We start from the raw sequence: 16,166 nt of genomic DNA on the forward strand, positions 1-16,166 counted from the left end.
AGAGTGAGAGACAGAGCGAGAGACACACAGATCTGAAAAAAAGTCAACAATAAGCGGAATTGGAGACCTCAAAAAGAAAAATGGTTCGATGAAGACTGCAGAAATGCAAGAAAGAAACTACAACAACTATCTAATCAAAAACCCCATCAGCCCTAGAAAACTGAATTAAGACAAAAATACTGTGAGATACTCAAAGAATATAAACAAACTTTAAAACGCAAAAGGCAAGATCACTACAACATAACTCTGAGAGACACTGAAGAATCTTTAAATTAAAATCAGTTCTGGGAAAAATGGAACTATTTGAATTCTAAACAATCCCAGGAACTAGCCATTCAAAATGGAGACATTTGGAAAAAATATTTTGAAACCTATACAAAAAAATACTGCCAGAAGTCCTCTCAATTGAACAAAAACATATAACAGAGAAGCTGGAAATACTGGAATTAACTATAAAAAACAATCAGACCCCAACTGACTACCAGATTTCAGAAGTTAGAAGAATTAACTGTTCGAAGAACTAACACACAAACTCCAAAGTCTCAAACCGAAAAAGGCCTGTGGCCCTGACAGCATCAGGACTGAAATACTCAAAACAGTTCTCCTGAGCTGCAGAAGGCCCTGCTTAAACTGTTCAATCTGGTTCTACAAACTGGCTGCTCTCCTGACACCTGGAATAGGGGGCTTATATCCCCAATATACAAGAGTGGAGATACATTTGACCCCAATAACTACCGAGGCATCTGTGTGAGCAGTAACCTGGGCAAGGTTTTCTGCTGTATTCTTAATGCCCAAATAGAAGCCTTCCTTACCGAACACAGTGTCTTGAGTAGGGATGTAACGGTTACCGGTTTAATGATTAACCGCGGTAAAATTCCCGGCGGTTAGTAGTACCGTTTCAAATTTTAATTATCGTTAAAACCGTGTTTGATTACCGCACTTTGAAAACCTCACGGTAAATACTGTCCAGCATAGTCTCTCAAACGCAGGCGTGCAGGCGCAGCATGCAACGTGGGTTTGTTTTGCCTCAATGAAACATGGAAGGTGACGGCGCTCGGGAGATTTTTTTCGCCTACTAAGAGGACTAAGTCTGAAGTGTGGTCATATTTTGGTTCTTGTCAGAGTGCTGAGGGAAAACTGATCGAAGATGGTTACCCTGTCTGCAGAACATGCAGAAAGAACATCGCTGTGAAAGGGGGAAACACTTCTAATCTTATGAGTCATCTCCGTCACCAGCATCCACAACTTTACAGCGAATGCAAGGTAAGTTACTTTCAGCCGAATGCCTGATGTGGGGACTTCGGAATGGGGGAAAATGTCATGGTTTGCAGGTCTTACTTGCTAATAGCTTGTCAATAATGTAAACTTGAGCTTTCATGTTACCAAACGTTACTCTTTGTGAGGGCCGACGGTCCGTCCCACTGGCTAAAGTAAGCTACTCGTGCCACTGGCTAAAGTTAGCTACTCGTGCCACTGGCTAAAGTAAGCTACTCGTGCCACTGGCTAAAGTAAGCTACTCGTGCCACCGGCTAAAGTTAGCTACTCGTGCCACCGGCTAAAGTTAGCTACTCGTGCCACCGGCTAAAGTTAGTTACTCGTGCCACTGGCTAAAGTTAGCTACTCGTGCCACTGGCTAAAGTTAGCTACTCGTGCGTAGTATGTTCTTAAGGAAAAGCAAGGAAAAAACCTCCACAGGACTCCAGTGTAAAAAGATAACAAAACGAAGATTTATTCCGGTTCCACATCGAAATCTTCATACAGGAGTAATCAAATAATAATTTCCTAAACTATAACTAAGGCTGGCTATTACTGCCACATTATTACTACAGCTACGGTAAGAAAACTGTACAGCTTCAGTCTCCAAAATCACCGCAGACTCAACACTCACAAATCTAGACGCTTCCTGGTTCACGTACACAGAAATTTGCCATCTTCTTAAAGTGACAGTAGCCCTAATGTTCAACATGAGCACTGAGCTAAATAAAACTGTTTCATATGCGTATCTATACCAAAACAGCATTCCTAATGCAGATTATATCCAAAGCTATCAATGTAAACATTATTTAAAGTAACTAAGAAAGGCACGAACTGAGGAAGCCTCTTGGATGAGAGGCGAAACGTCTTCACGGATATATACCAAGTCCAGTTGCACTTGATTCAACTCCTTTGGATAACCATGACCTGGATGAATGAGAACATTCACAGACAATGTGAAGAAATGTCTTTTTGGTTGCCGTTTTCTTATTTGCAATGTGCACAAAGTGCAGTTACCTCTCATGGCCACATGGTGACATCTTTAATGCACATTTGTATGGTTCTTTTCATATGTTTACATAAGGAATGATATTATTTTTATTATTTTAATGTTTATGCAAACAAAAAGTACATAGTGCTGCTAATTTTATTTGTGGTTTTCAAAATAAAACTTGGTGAAATGATTTCCGTGTGTGTATCAGTACTTTCTGAACATTTTCAGCACATTTTAACAATACCGCGATAATACTGATAACCGTGATAATTTTGGTCACTATAATCGTGATATCAAATTTTCATACTGTTACATCTCTAGTCTTGAGCAAGAGTCAGATTGGCTTTCTACCAAATCATTGCACTACAGATCACATCTACACCCTACACACCCTACTTAATCAACATTTACACCAAAAAAATAAAGGAAAAATATTTGCATTCTTCATTGATTTTAAGAAAGCATTTGATTCCATCTGGCACGATGGCTTATACTAAAAAATCATCCAAAGTGGTGTATGGGGTAAAGTGTTTGACATAATCAAATCTATATATTTGGGAAAAAAGTGCAGGGTAAAACTAGGAGACAAAGAACAGAATACTTCACTCAAGGGCGAGGGGTGAGACAGGGCTGCAGTTTGAGTCCAACCCTGTTTAATATCTACATCAATGAGTTAGCGGTGTTACTGGAACAATCTGCAGCTCATGGCCTCACCTGAAACAACACAGAAGTTAAATTCTTGATCTATGCAGATGACCTGGTGCTGCTGTCACCCACAGAACAGGGTCTACAGATCTGGATCTGCTAGAGAAATACTGTCAGAACTGGGCCCTGACAGTAAACTTAAAAAAGACATAAATTATGATCTTTCAGAAGAACACCATGTGTCAGGAAAGTAGACACCTATTTAGTCTAGGTAACACCGCCCTAGAGCACACATTAAACTATGATGACCTGGGACTGAGAGTCAGTGGGACTGAGGGTCAGTGCCTCGGGAAGCTTTGGTCTGGCAGTGAATGCACTTAAAGAGAAAGCCAGAAGAGCTTTCTGTGTAATAAAAAGAAATTCTATAAAACAGACATCCCAATTAAAATCTGGTCCAAAATCTCTGACAGTGTCATCCTGCCCATTGCAGTATATGGAAGTGAAGTATGAGGTCCACTCAGTCAGCAAGACTACACTAGATGGGACAAACATCCAATAGAAGCCCTGCATGCAGAATTCTGTCGAAAATTGCTAAATGGGCAAAGAAAAACACCAACAAATGCATGCAGGGCAGAATTAGGCCGTTTCCCATTAATAATAAATATCCAAAACAGATCACTGAAATTCTGGATGCACCTTAAATCAAGTCTCCACCACACACTGCAGTTTAAAGCATTCCAGATCCAAGAGCTAAGAAAGAGTCCCCTCAGTCAGCTGGTTCTGAAACTAACTGACCCCGTAACCACTAACATAGTAGATGAGTTTCAGACTAGCCCTGCTAACCAACCAGATTAGAGTAAACCACATCATCACACAATGCAAAAACTCATATTCGGAACATTGGGTCATAGAAACCAAATTACAACACAAATGAGAATGTTATCGGGCCCTAAAAAGAGAATACAAACTGGCTCACTATCTGTCCACTGTCAGCGATAGTAAGCAGAGACACATCCTTACCAAGTACAGGCTCACTGACCACAGTCAGTGAAAAGGACAGACAAAAAATCCTGGCTACCAAAAGAGCAAAGAATATGTGGTCATGTTATGGCAGGTGAGGTGGAGACAGAGATGCACTTCTTGCTAAATGTGAGAAATTCCGGAACATAAGAGAAAAATACCAGGAGAGATTTGAAAACCAGATTCCAAATTTTCAACTCTTGGATGAGAAAGAACAATGGCCACTTATTTTAGGAGAGGGCCAAAGGTCACACCTTGCAGCACAATATGTGTCACAATGCTATAGCCTAAGGGTCAGTGAGTGACACTGTCTATTACTGTCAGTTGCTGTTCAAGTGCTGTTCTATGTTTCTGCCAGTTCTATCTATTCCTTTTTTCTTTTTTTTTTGGTACTTGACCTGTTTTGCTGTCACCTGCTTTGGCAACATTATAATTAATGCAGTCATGCCAATAAAGCATCATTGAATTGAACTGAAAATTGAGAGAGACAGCGAGCGACAGACAGACAAACAGAGTGATAGAGAAAGACAGAGAGAGATAGACAGACAGAGACAGACAGACAGAGAACGCGAGCGAGACAGACAGAGAGACAGACAGAGGCAGCGAGAGAGAGAAATGTTCTGAAAGGTTTATCTCATTGTGAACATTTAATTGTTGATATTTGTTACTATGGCCTCCCTTTCCATTAGTACTTGGAATATTCAGGGCCTGAGCTCATCAGCTTATGGCCTGAAATGAACAGAGTTTCACGACAACATTAAAGGTACTGATATACTGATATTACTAGAAACATGGCATAAAGAAGACAAAATCACTCACTGTCCTCCAGAGTATAAAGAAATAGTAGTATCTTCACAAAAATTCAGCACTGTACAGCAGGGAAGAAACTCAGCAGGTTTGGTAATGTGGTATAAATCAAAACTGGACAGACACACCAGCATCATGAAAACATGCAAATAATCATAGCTGGCTGAAAATTAGGAAAGACGTCTTCAACTCACAAAAAGAGCTCTCCCTCTGTGCAATATATGCCCCCTTGTGATCTCCTTATTACACTGAAGACACATTTACATTATTAGAGACAGAAACAAGCTATTTCCAGGCCCAAGGAAATATTCTTGTTTGTGGAGACCTAAACGCACAGACAGGCACCCAAAACGACATTGTAAGTAGCTACTGATGGCAATAACTACATTTGTAACTCACTTGATAAGACTAATAATTTTGTTTACTCCCACAGAAGGAACTGCGATCGGGTTATAAACAGACATGGGAGAGAACTCTTGCTGCTCTGTCGCAGTCTGGGTCTGTATATCATCAATGGTGGGATAAGAGGAGACACCTTTGGAAGACCCACATTTTGCTCAACCTTTGCCAGTTAGAGAATTCACTGTCAGATCACTACCAAATCACTGTGTTCACCAAAACGACAGAAATTAACACCATCAAATTACTGCCCAGTAAGCCGTTTCACATAAAGAAATCATACAGATGGGTCGAAAACAGTACAGAGGAATTCAAGAAAGCCACTGACAATCAGGCCGTGGAAACAGTTAACAACATATTTGGAAGAAAGAAAAAAAAACAGCACAAAAAGCAAGATTAAAAAGATCAAGACCAAACCAACACTTAAGATAGAAGACACTTGCTTTGATGCAGAATGTCAAGCAATAAGGAAAAAACTTCGCAAATTATCCAATCAGAAACACAGAAATCCAAATAATACATCAATTCGACTTCTATATTGTAAGACATTAAGACAACATAAACACGCACTCGGAACTAAGAAAGCTCAGTACACCTATAAGCAACTGACATTGATTGAGGAGTCAAAAAACACCAATAAGTTTTGGGACTATCAAGGACTATCAATCAAATCCACTTGACTCTCCCATCACAGAGCAGGAGCTTAGTCCAAATTGACAAGTTGAAGCTCAAAAAAGCATATGGGCCTGGTGGCATTTTAAAGGAAATGCTAAAATCTATGAAGGAAAAGTTCTAATCTGTTACACCTAAATTATTCAATCTAATTCTGAGTGTGGGATATTTCCCTGATATCTGAAATCATGGATTAGTTACACCAATTTACAAAGTGGAGATAAATTTGACCCCAACAACTACCGCGCCATCTGGGTGAACAGTAACCTGGGGAGGTATTCTGCAGCATTATTAACTCCCGGCTTATAAACTTCCTTATGAAACACAATGTCTTGAGTAAAAGACAGATTGGATTCGTACCAAATTACCGCACAAGTGATATTTACACCCTACACAAACTAATTGAAAAACATACTCAAAATATCATTTCTCTCTGTGCATTAGTGCCTATAATGAGAATTTCTGTCTTGTCTTCGTTCAATTTAAGAAAATTTTCACTCATCCAAAGTTTAATGCTAGACAGACAATTCATCAAGGGATTGAGCGCATTGGGGTCATCTGGCACTACAGATAAATATAACTGAGTATCATCAGCATAAAAATGGAAATTCACTTCATGATCATAGATAATTTTCCCAAGCGGCAGCATGTACAGGCAGAACAATAAAGGACCAAGAATGGAACCCTGTGGAATACCTGAGAAAATTACATGTTTGTCTGAGACATGGTCAGAAAGACTAACAAAATAGCTTCTGCCAGTGAGATATGTGTAGAGCCATGATAGCAATGGCCAACCTGTTGTGTGGCATCAGGGAGGCAAAAAGACAATATGCACAGGGAATCAACAGCCGCTTTGCTGATGGCAGAGACGCACGGCACTTGTGGAAGAGCCTCCAGGCCCTCACTGGCTACAACCCTCCTTCTCAGACCTGTGGCAGTGCCCCCACCCTCCCATATGCACTGAATGACTTCTACGCACGGTATGAGAGACTGAACAACATGCTGGTGATGAAGACTACATCCCTGATGGATGACCAGGTTCTGCAGGCGACTGCAGATGACATGAGAAAGACCCTCTCCAGAGTCAACCTACACAAAGCTGCGGGTCCAGATAGAATTCCAGGCCGAGCCATCAGAGACTGTGCTGTGCAGCTGGCAGATATCCTTGCTCACATCTTCAACATCTCGCTGTCCCAGACAGTCATCCCCACGTGTTTCAAGTCTACCACCATCATACCAGTGCCAGAGAAGTCCCCCTGTGTCCTGCCACAATGACTACCGCCCCATTGCACTGACTCCCATTATCATGAAGTGCTTTGAGAGGCTGGTCATGAAGCACATCAAGTCCCGCCTCCCCTCCACTCTGGACTCTCTCCAGTTTGCATACTGTGCCAACTGCCCCACAGAAGATGCCATAACTTCTGCTCTTCATCCAGCCCTGTCCCACCTGGAGAGAAAGAAAGCTATGTGAGGATGTTGTTCACTGACTTCAGCTCAGCTTTTAACACAATCTTACCACAACAACTGATCAAAAACCTGAGCCAGCTGGGCCTCAACACCTCCCTCTGCAACTGGTTGCTGGACTTCCTCATGGGGAGGCCACAGTCAGTGCAAATTGGCAAGATCTCCTCCAGGACCATCACAATGAGCACCAGCGCTCCACAGGGCTATGTGCTCAGTCCGCTCTTGTTCACCCTGCTGACTCATGACTGCACAGCATCATCCACCTCCAACCTCATTATAAAATTTGCTGATGATATCACAGTGGTAGGTCTCATCAGCAACAACGATGAATCATCATACAGAGCGGAGGTGGATCAACTGGTGACGAGGTGCAAAAACAACCTCTTCCTCAACATAGGAAAAACTAAGGAGGTCATTACTGACTTTAGAAAGACCAGCGCCCACCATACCCCTCTGACCATCAATGGCATGGATGCGGAGACAGTCAGCAGTGTTAAGTTCCTGGGAGTTCACATCACAGAGGACCTCTCCTGGTCCTCAAGTCACTGCACTCTCCAAGAAGACCTATCAGCGTCTTCTGCGGTGTCTGAAGAAGGCGAGCCTCCCCCACACCCATCCTCATCACATTCCACAGAGGCACCATAGAGAGCATTCTGACGACCAGCTGTATCACTGTCTGGCATGGGAACTGCAAGGCCTCCGACCAGAAATCGCTACAGCGGATAGTGAAGACAGCTGGAAAGATCATGAGCTGCTCTCCCATCCATCCAGGCCATCTATGACACACAGTGCACCCGGAAGGTTCTCAGCATCGTGAAGGAATCCACTTCACCCTCCTACCCTCTGGCAGGAGGTACCGGAGCATCTGTGCTAACTCCACTAGACTATGCAATAGTTTCATTCCTCAGCCTGTGAGGTTCCTCAACAGCGTGAACATTTAGACCTTCCACAAAATGACTTTTTGGCCATCTTTCTCACTGTATGTGTCAGGTGTGCTTGTGATGTTTACATCTGTGAAGTAATTTTTGCTTTTAATGCACTTTTTGTTTTTAATATTTATTGTGTGTTTTGTTTTTATACAACACTGTGGTCCTTGTCAAACATAATTTCGTTCCCTTGTATGTATGAGACATGCATATGAGGCAATGAGAAGTAGTCTAAGTCTATAGCTGCACAATATGTTCTCACTTACCACCATCTGAGGGACACTGAATGATGCACATATTCACACACATATTTCCTAATTTTTATACAAAGAAGCCTAAGACCACACACACACACACACAGATAGTCGTCCTATCGTACTGCTTTAAATAAAATAAAATTAATAAAGATAATAACAATAGTTAAATAATAAAGAACTGATAATTAATAAATACTACTGGTAACTAATTACCAATCTGGTTTTTATACTGCACCTGTATATGTTCTGATTCATTGTTTGTGTTTATGTATAAGACATGTGTCTATGTCTTTGTATAAGTACATGTATTTGTCTTTGTATAGTATGTACATGCTGGGTATATGTTGTGATTTTTGGTTCTGTTTATAATCACTGCTTTGGCAATACAAGTGCCTATTTGTCATGCCAATAACGCACTTTTGAATTTGAAATTTGAGAGAGAGACAGAGAGCAAGAGAGAGAGACAGAGACGGACAAAGAGACAGATACAGAGATAGTGCGACACATCTCAGCCGATCCCACTCCAAGCCTCAGTCTTGACACAACTACTCACACATACACCAAATGTGCGTTTTTGAGATTTACTGTAAGAAAGTTGGTTCTCAAACATTTGACTTGTAGACGAAACAGAAAGCTTATTCACAGTTTTCTTAAAGGTTTGCCTGAAGATGGTTTGAAGCCACTGTAAACCACAGCAGCCATTCTTATTTACTACATTTAAGAATCTTTGACGGCAAAATCTGATGTCTGGCTATTTCTTGAATTGAAAATCTGTCAATCATTTTGTAGCATGAATAGAGGCATCTAAAGCTGTATTTTAAATAATTTGTTGAGACTGAGCCCCCTTTGTTTGAACTGATCTCAGAATAGTTCTTTATCAGACTTTGGACGCCGCTTGGAACAAACTGTATGGAAATGGGAACATCAGTACTGTAATCACAGAAAGGTGAATCAGTTCAAATGGACACAACGTTCACTGAGAGAGAAATGTTTTATCACTCATCTAAGAGATGAAGTGACGATTCAACTTCCTGTCATTTTCTTACCTGGATTACTGAGTATGCACAAAGACATTAGCACTGCAAATGTCACTTGGTTTCCATCAAGACACTTTCATGTAAATTCTGAAGTTGTGAATTATAGAAATGTCAACTGTCAAAATAAGAACCCCAACCTTTTTTTTTGTTCACTTGAGGATGAAAAGTTTAAATGTTAATAGATTATTTAATAGGGTTAGGGACTAATTTTGAAAAGATTTGGACCCCAACATGGCTGCCAAAGTATTTCACATAAGTTTGTTGCGGAGGAGTGAATTTCTGTTGCATCGACCAGAAATGTTCATCAGTGTGCCAGCTTAAAGTAAACCCATTGTCCTTATGTTGAAGAACATCACAGTGATATTTACTGGCATGTTACTGAAGCACACATTGGTCTATGGAGGTCTCAGGTGGTAAACAACCCTGCTGCAAACTGGGACTATTACAATAGGGTAATTAAAACACCAGCACTATGAATTTCTAACTGTTGATAAGGGGTATTACCACCTTTCACCACTAGATGGGGTTGCTGGCATTATTACGTTATTTGATAACAGGAAGCGTCATCAAGTTGCTGGATGACACCAGAGGTGGATTAATAATGTGCTTTCATTGGAGATGTTGCGTTAAAAACAACAGTTTTATAAATGCCGCTATCATCAGCAAAATCGTCCACCATGTAAAGCTTACATGCAAAGAGTAAAGATGTCACCATCCGTAATATACTAAAGATTCTCAAACCAAGTCTCTCTCAGTTAGATGACAGGAATATCTGACCGAGAGGTGGAGACTGAGCTGGACAAACCAAACACGTGATATCATCTGGAGTCCAACTAGCTGATCCAGATATACAGCAGATATCTGACATCTCTAAAAACTGCATGCTTGGAATGCTTGGGGGGGGGGGTATTTCAATGTGATCTTACTTGACTGGTTTCAGGTTTGTGAAAAACCCTTTCTACACCATGCCATCTGTTGGTTAAAACAAATACATAATATTCAAGGTCCCTTAGGGACACTGTTAAAACAATTAACAAACCATTACTACACACAAGTGTACCTTGGACCCCGTGTCACTTGGGGTTTTACTGAACATTTCTTTTAGCATCTATTATTCATCTACATTGATTTTTACTGGTGAGCTTTCTAACACCAACAGAACACAACCTTCCCTTCTGTTTAGGCTTCACTGTTTATCTGTCCACCCAGAGACATCCATTCATCCACTCTTTTACAAAAGCTTAATCCAAACCAGAGACAGTCTATCCCAACAGCCATTGCAGAGAAGGCAGGCAGACATATTGGACAGGTCACCTGTCCATCACAGGACACACACACAATCATTCATACACCACTCACACTTATCGATAATTTAGCATCTCCGGTTCAGCTGGAGCGGCCTTGGCCTGGTTGGTGCCTACGCATGCAGCAACACGATCTACACTCCACTGTTAGTTTGTTTGTTCAATGTTTTTGGGTTTCAAAGTGTTTTAAAGTTGCTCTTAACCTCAGCCGGATGGGTTTAGTGACATAAACACTGAAAGACAACAATGAAGTCAAAAGAAGATTTTTCTATTGTTAGTTTTAATTAGTGTTTTAATAAAACGTACCAAACGAGCCGCCGACTTCACCCTCGATGAGCCGAAGCCTCGGATATCATATACGCTTGAAGCTGCGAGTGGACTACTACCAACACAACTGGTGTGTTCCAGAGAAGATGCACCAAAAACAAGGAACCGTGGCAGCAGAAGTGGAATTTGCAATCAGATTAAAGGGAAACCATTCAGAACTCCTCTCTCATTAAATGTATACGGAAATGTACAGATGATATGGAATCAGATCGATGAGTTATCTGTTGGAGTACCGACAGGCCGCCCTGGTCTGTGCTACTGAAACATGGCTTACAGAGTATGACCTTTCCACCGCAATTGAGCTAGATGGATTCACTCTCATCAGAATTGACCGAAATGTCATCTCCGGTAAAAGCGTAGGTGGAGGAGTTGGTATGTTCATTAATGAGAAGTACTGTAATCCAACCCAGATAGCCCTGTCCTCTTATACAAATATAGCAGCCAACACGATCCATGACCCGGTATCCCAGGTTGAGACTGAATCACCCAATACAGTAAAGATCATAATGGGAGATTTTAATTCATGCAGACTATCTGTAACCCCTCCATTTTACCACCAATATGTCCCATGTCTTAGCCAAAATGATGCCTGTGTGGACCTCCTCTACGGTATCATCCCAGGGGTGTACTCCTCCAAGGCACTACCACATCTTTGGGGCTCGGCTCATAACTTGGTGTAGCTGGTCCCAGTCTACAAATTACGGTTGCAGTGAGACAAGCCAAAAACGGTGGAAATTAAAAGCTGGACTCCTGATGCTACTGAGGCCTTCCAGGACTGCTTTGAGTCCACTGCTGGGCAGTGCTGATGGACAATGCTGCTAACCTGGAGGAGGTAGCAGACACTGTCATGGATTACATTTGTTTCTGTGAGGAGCCCGTTATCCCTAAGAAGACGTAAACGTCGTCCCAAACAATAAACCATGGGTGACCCGGAAATTAAAGGGGCTCCTCAATCTGAAGAAATTAGTATTTATGGCACAGGGTAACAATGACGAAAGGAAATACATACAGAAGCAACTTTAAATCAAGACCAGGGAGTACAAGGCTGCCTACAAAGACAAAGTGGAAAATTACTTTAAAGAAAGTGATAGCAGAAAGGCCTGGCAAGGCTTATAAACTATAAACGGTTACAAACCAAAAAAAGAAAGACATAATGACCTCACCTTTGCAAATGATTTAAATACGTTCTATTGTAGGTTTGACACGCGATTTTTCGTCACCACAGAAGGCGGCACTGGACAGTAGACAGTATACCAGCTGTCAATATATTGATTTCCATGGAAGATGTAAAACTACACTTCAAACGTGGAAAGCAAGCAAACCGGACGGTGTCAGTAACAAGGTACTAAGATTTTGCACAGAACAGCTCGCATCACCATTCCAGCAACTGTTCCAGTCATCCCTATAGCCAAAAACAACAGACCAAAAGAAAAGAATGACCTCCGCCCTGTTGCCCTTGCATCGGTCCCTATGAAATGCTCAGAGAAAATCATTAAAAAAGACCTCCTCTCTGATGTCTTACCCCTGCTAGACCCATACCAATTTGCATATCGAGCCTGCAGAGGTGTCGAGGATGTTACTTGGTCATGCTGAAAAACATCCATGAACACTTAGAACAAGCAAACAAGTCTTGTGAAAATCGTGTTTATTGACTTCAGTGTTGCTTACAACACCATACAACCTCACGTCATGGTGGAGAAGCTGGCGAACATGGGGGTCAACTCTCTGCTGATGAAGAGGATTAATAGTTTTCTTGTGAACTGCATACAACAAGTAAGGTTCAATTCTACCCTAGCCATGCACAGAAAGGTGAACACAGGCGCTCCTCGCAAGGCTGTGTAATGTGGACAATCCTCTACACATTATACACCAACGCCTGCCGAGCCCTGAACCTATCACACACATTTTACAAGTACACGGATCACACCAAGACGGTGGGTTTCCTGCACTCCAACCAGGCTTCTCTTGACACTTTTGAGGAAGAGACGACAGCTTTTGCACAGTGGTGTGCGGACAATTTTCTGGATTCAAACTTGAAGAACACAAAAGAGATGGTACTTGACTATAGAACTGCGATACATGGTGTCAAGCGACAACGTTAACCAGTCGTGACCCTTTAGTCGACTGGTTAACGTTGCCGCTTGCGGAGTGGGAGACACGGGTTTGCATCCCGGCTGTGGCGGTTCCCGGACTGCCCCCCGAATTCGCTACAATATGATGAGAGAGGAAGATGCAGAAGACAGGAAGAAATGGAAATGGATGATCCGCTGTGGCGACCCCTAACGGGAGCAGCCGAAAGTAGTAGTAGTGGCTAGCCAAATAATATTGTAACGTACAGCAATAAGTAGACGCGTTAGTCCTTGGCTAACGGGTCAGACCCTTTAGTCGACTGGTTAACGTTGTCGCCCGCGGTGCGGAATACCCGAGTTCGCGTCCCGACTGTGACGGTCCGGCCGAGTTGTCCCCCGAATTCGCTGCAACATGATGACCAAGCAGGTAGACAGATATTAATTATCCATTTCACTAAAACAGTGGAGTAAGTTCAGAAAACGCTCTCACTTTACTGTAATGCAGCCTTTAAATCCCCCTTACGTAGCCTCGGAGTCGGTAACGCATCACGTGCACTGGCCTCGGCTCCGTGGAAGGCTGAAGCTGGAGTGCTGCTGTAGACTGGCCTTGGACTGGCTCCGGTCTAACAATGGTCTCGCCGTCCTCGGAGCACAAACTGTTTAAATGTTATCCAAAGGAGGTGAATCAAGCGCAACTGGACTGGTATATATCCGTGAAGACGTCTCGCCTCTCATCCAAGAGGCTTCCTCAGTTCGTGCCTTTCTGACTAGACCAAGCTAGTCTGATAGTCTTCACGGATGTATACCAAGTCCAGTTGCACTTGATTCAACTCCTTTGGATAACCATGACCTGGATGAATGAGAACATTCACAGACATGTTTAAATGTTATTTGCTTCTTGAAGGAACCATCGAACAGTTATCCAACCGTGGCTTTGAGTCCACAATCCACCGTTTCTCCATCCACGTCATTTTCTGAGACACAACACACGCCAAACTACAACACCGTTATGGGCCAAACAAATGTAAAACACAGCCGTACACACTAGCGGAAGAACACTACACACGTGTGGAAGAGAACACGAGAACCGTCGGAAAATGGCGGAGTTTAGCTTAACTCTATGAACGCTTGCTAGCCAAGAGCTAAACAGCGCAGCACAGGTATCCGCCATGTGGAATCTGAAATCCCCGAGCGAAGCTAACGCACCAAACTAACGTTAGCTAAGTTAACTAACGCACCAAACTAACTAAGTTAACTAACGCACCAAACTAACGTTAGCTAACGTTAGCTAAGTTAACTAACACACCAAACTAAGTTAACTAACGCACCAAAATAACGTTAGCTAACAACACACCAAATTAAGGTTAGCTAAGTTAACTAACACACCAAACTAAGTTAACCAACGCACCAAACTAACGTTAGCCAAGTTAACTAACGCACCAAAATAACGTTAGCTAACAACACACCAAAATAACGTTAGCTAACATTAGCTAAGTTAACTAACGCACCAAACTAACGTTAGCTAACAACTAACACACCAAACTAACATTAGCTAACATTAGCCAAGTTAACTAACGCACCAAACTAACGTTAGCTAACAAAACACCAAAATAACGTTAGCCAACGTTAGCCAAGTTAACTAACGCACCAAACTAACGTTAGCTAACAACACACCAAAATAACGTTAGCTAACGTTAGCTAAGTTAACACACCAAACTAACGTTAGCTAACATTAGCTAAGTTAACTAACGCACAAAACTAAGTTAACTAGCACACCAAACTAACGTTGGCTAACGTTGGCTAAGTTAACTAACACACCAAACTAACTAAGTTAAACTAACACACCAAAATAACGTTAGCTAAATTAACTAACACACCAAACTACCGTTGGCTAACGTTAGCTAAGTTAACTAACACACCAAACTAACGTTGGCTAACGTTAGCTAAGTTAACTAACACACGAAACTAACCAAGTTAAACTAACGCACCAAAATAACGTTAGCTAACGTTAGCAAAGTTAACCAACACACCAAACTAAGGTTGGCTAACGTTAGTTAGTTAACGTTAGCTAACTAAGTTAGAACTAACTAACTAACGTTAAACAAGTCACGGACATTTCACGCCAATTGCACGGTACATGAAGGGCCTGCGTGTACTGACTACAGAGCCAGGACGTGTTTAAAACTTACGTGTCAGGAATGGTAGCCAGCAGCGGCCACAAGGTCGGTAGTCCGCACCGCTGGACCGACGGCCATTTAACATTACAGCCAGAAGATAAACGCAGCCACGCACCACACAGCAGACGGGGGGGGGGGGCCGGCATGGGCTGCACTACCCAAGAAGTCCGCAGGGGCTACTTAAGGGAGCGCCAATGCATGTGTAGGGCAGTAGCCCGGGTGGGCCGCTGGAGGGCGATACTGCGCCGTCTATCCCCGAGAGTTCAGCAATCGTCGCTGTTTGTCCCTTACAGGTCTGGATACGTGTTCCGTGTGGGACGCCATCTAGCGGTAGTTTGTTTGACTACGTCGTACGCTAAGCATGGCGGCCCACAGCGTCCCTAAAATCCTTCAATTAAAAACACCATCCAGTTCATCTGTTCAGCTGGTTTGTTAATTGAGATGTTAAACTAATGTTGGTGTGATTTTGAGAAGTGGGCGCTCGGGATTGGTGTGTAAATATTGGCCGTAATGTTTGCTAGCGTAAACTACTAATAAGACCCGTTAGCCCCTAGCTAGCGGGTCTGGCCCTTTAGCCGAGCGGTTAGTGACGTCGCCTTGTGGTACAGTACACCTCGTATCGAATCCCGCACCGGGCAAGAACATAACCGGTTACGCTAGCTTGCAGAGTACCAGTGCAGCGCCACCCAGTGGAAATGGAAAAGCTAGCTTTTCAGTTGTCTCTTATCGAGCTTCTACTACAACTACTTTCGGCTGCTCCCGTTAGGGGGCGCCACAGCGGATCATCCGTTTCCATCTCTTCCTGTCCTCTGCA

The sequence above is a fragment of the Lampris incognitus genome, chromosome 2 (assembly GCF_029633865.1).
Source record: "Lampris incognitus isolate fLamInc1 chromosome 2, fLamInc1.hap2, whole genome shotgun sequence".
Taxonomy (NCBI): Eukaryota; Metazoa; Chordata; class Actinopteri; order Lampriformes; family Lampridae; genus Lampris; species Lampris incognitus.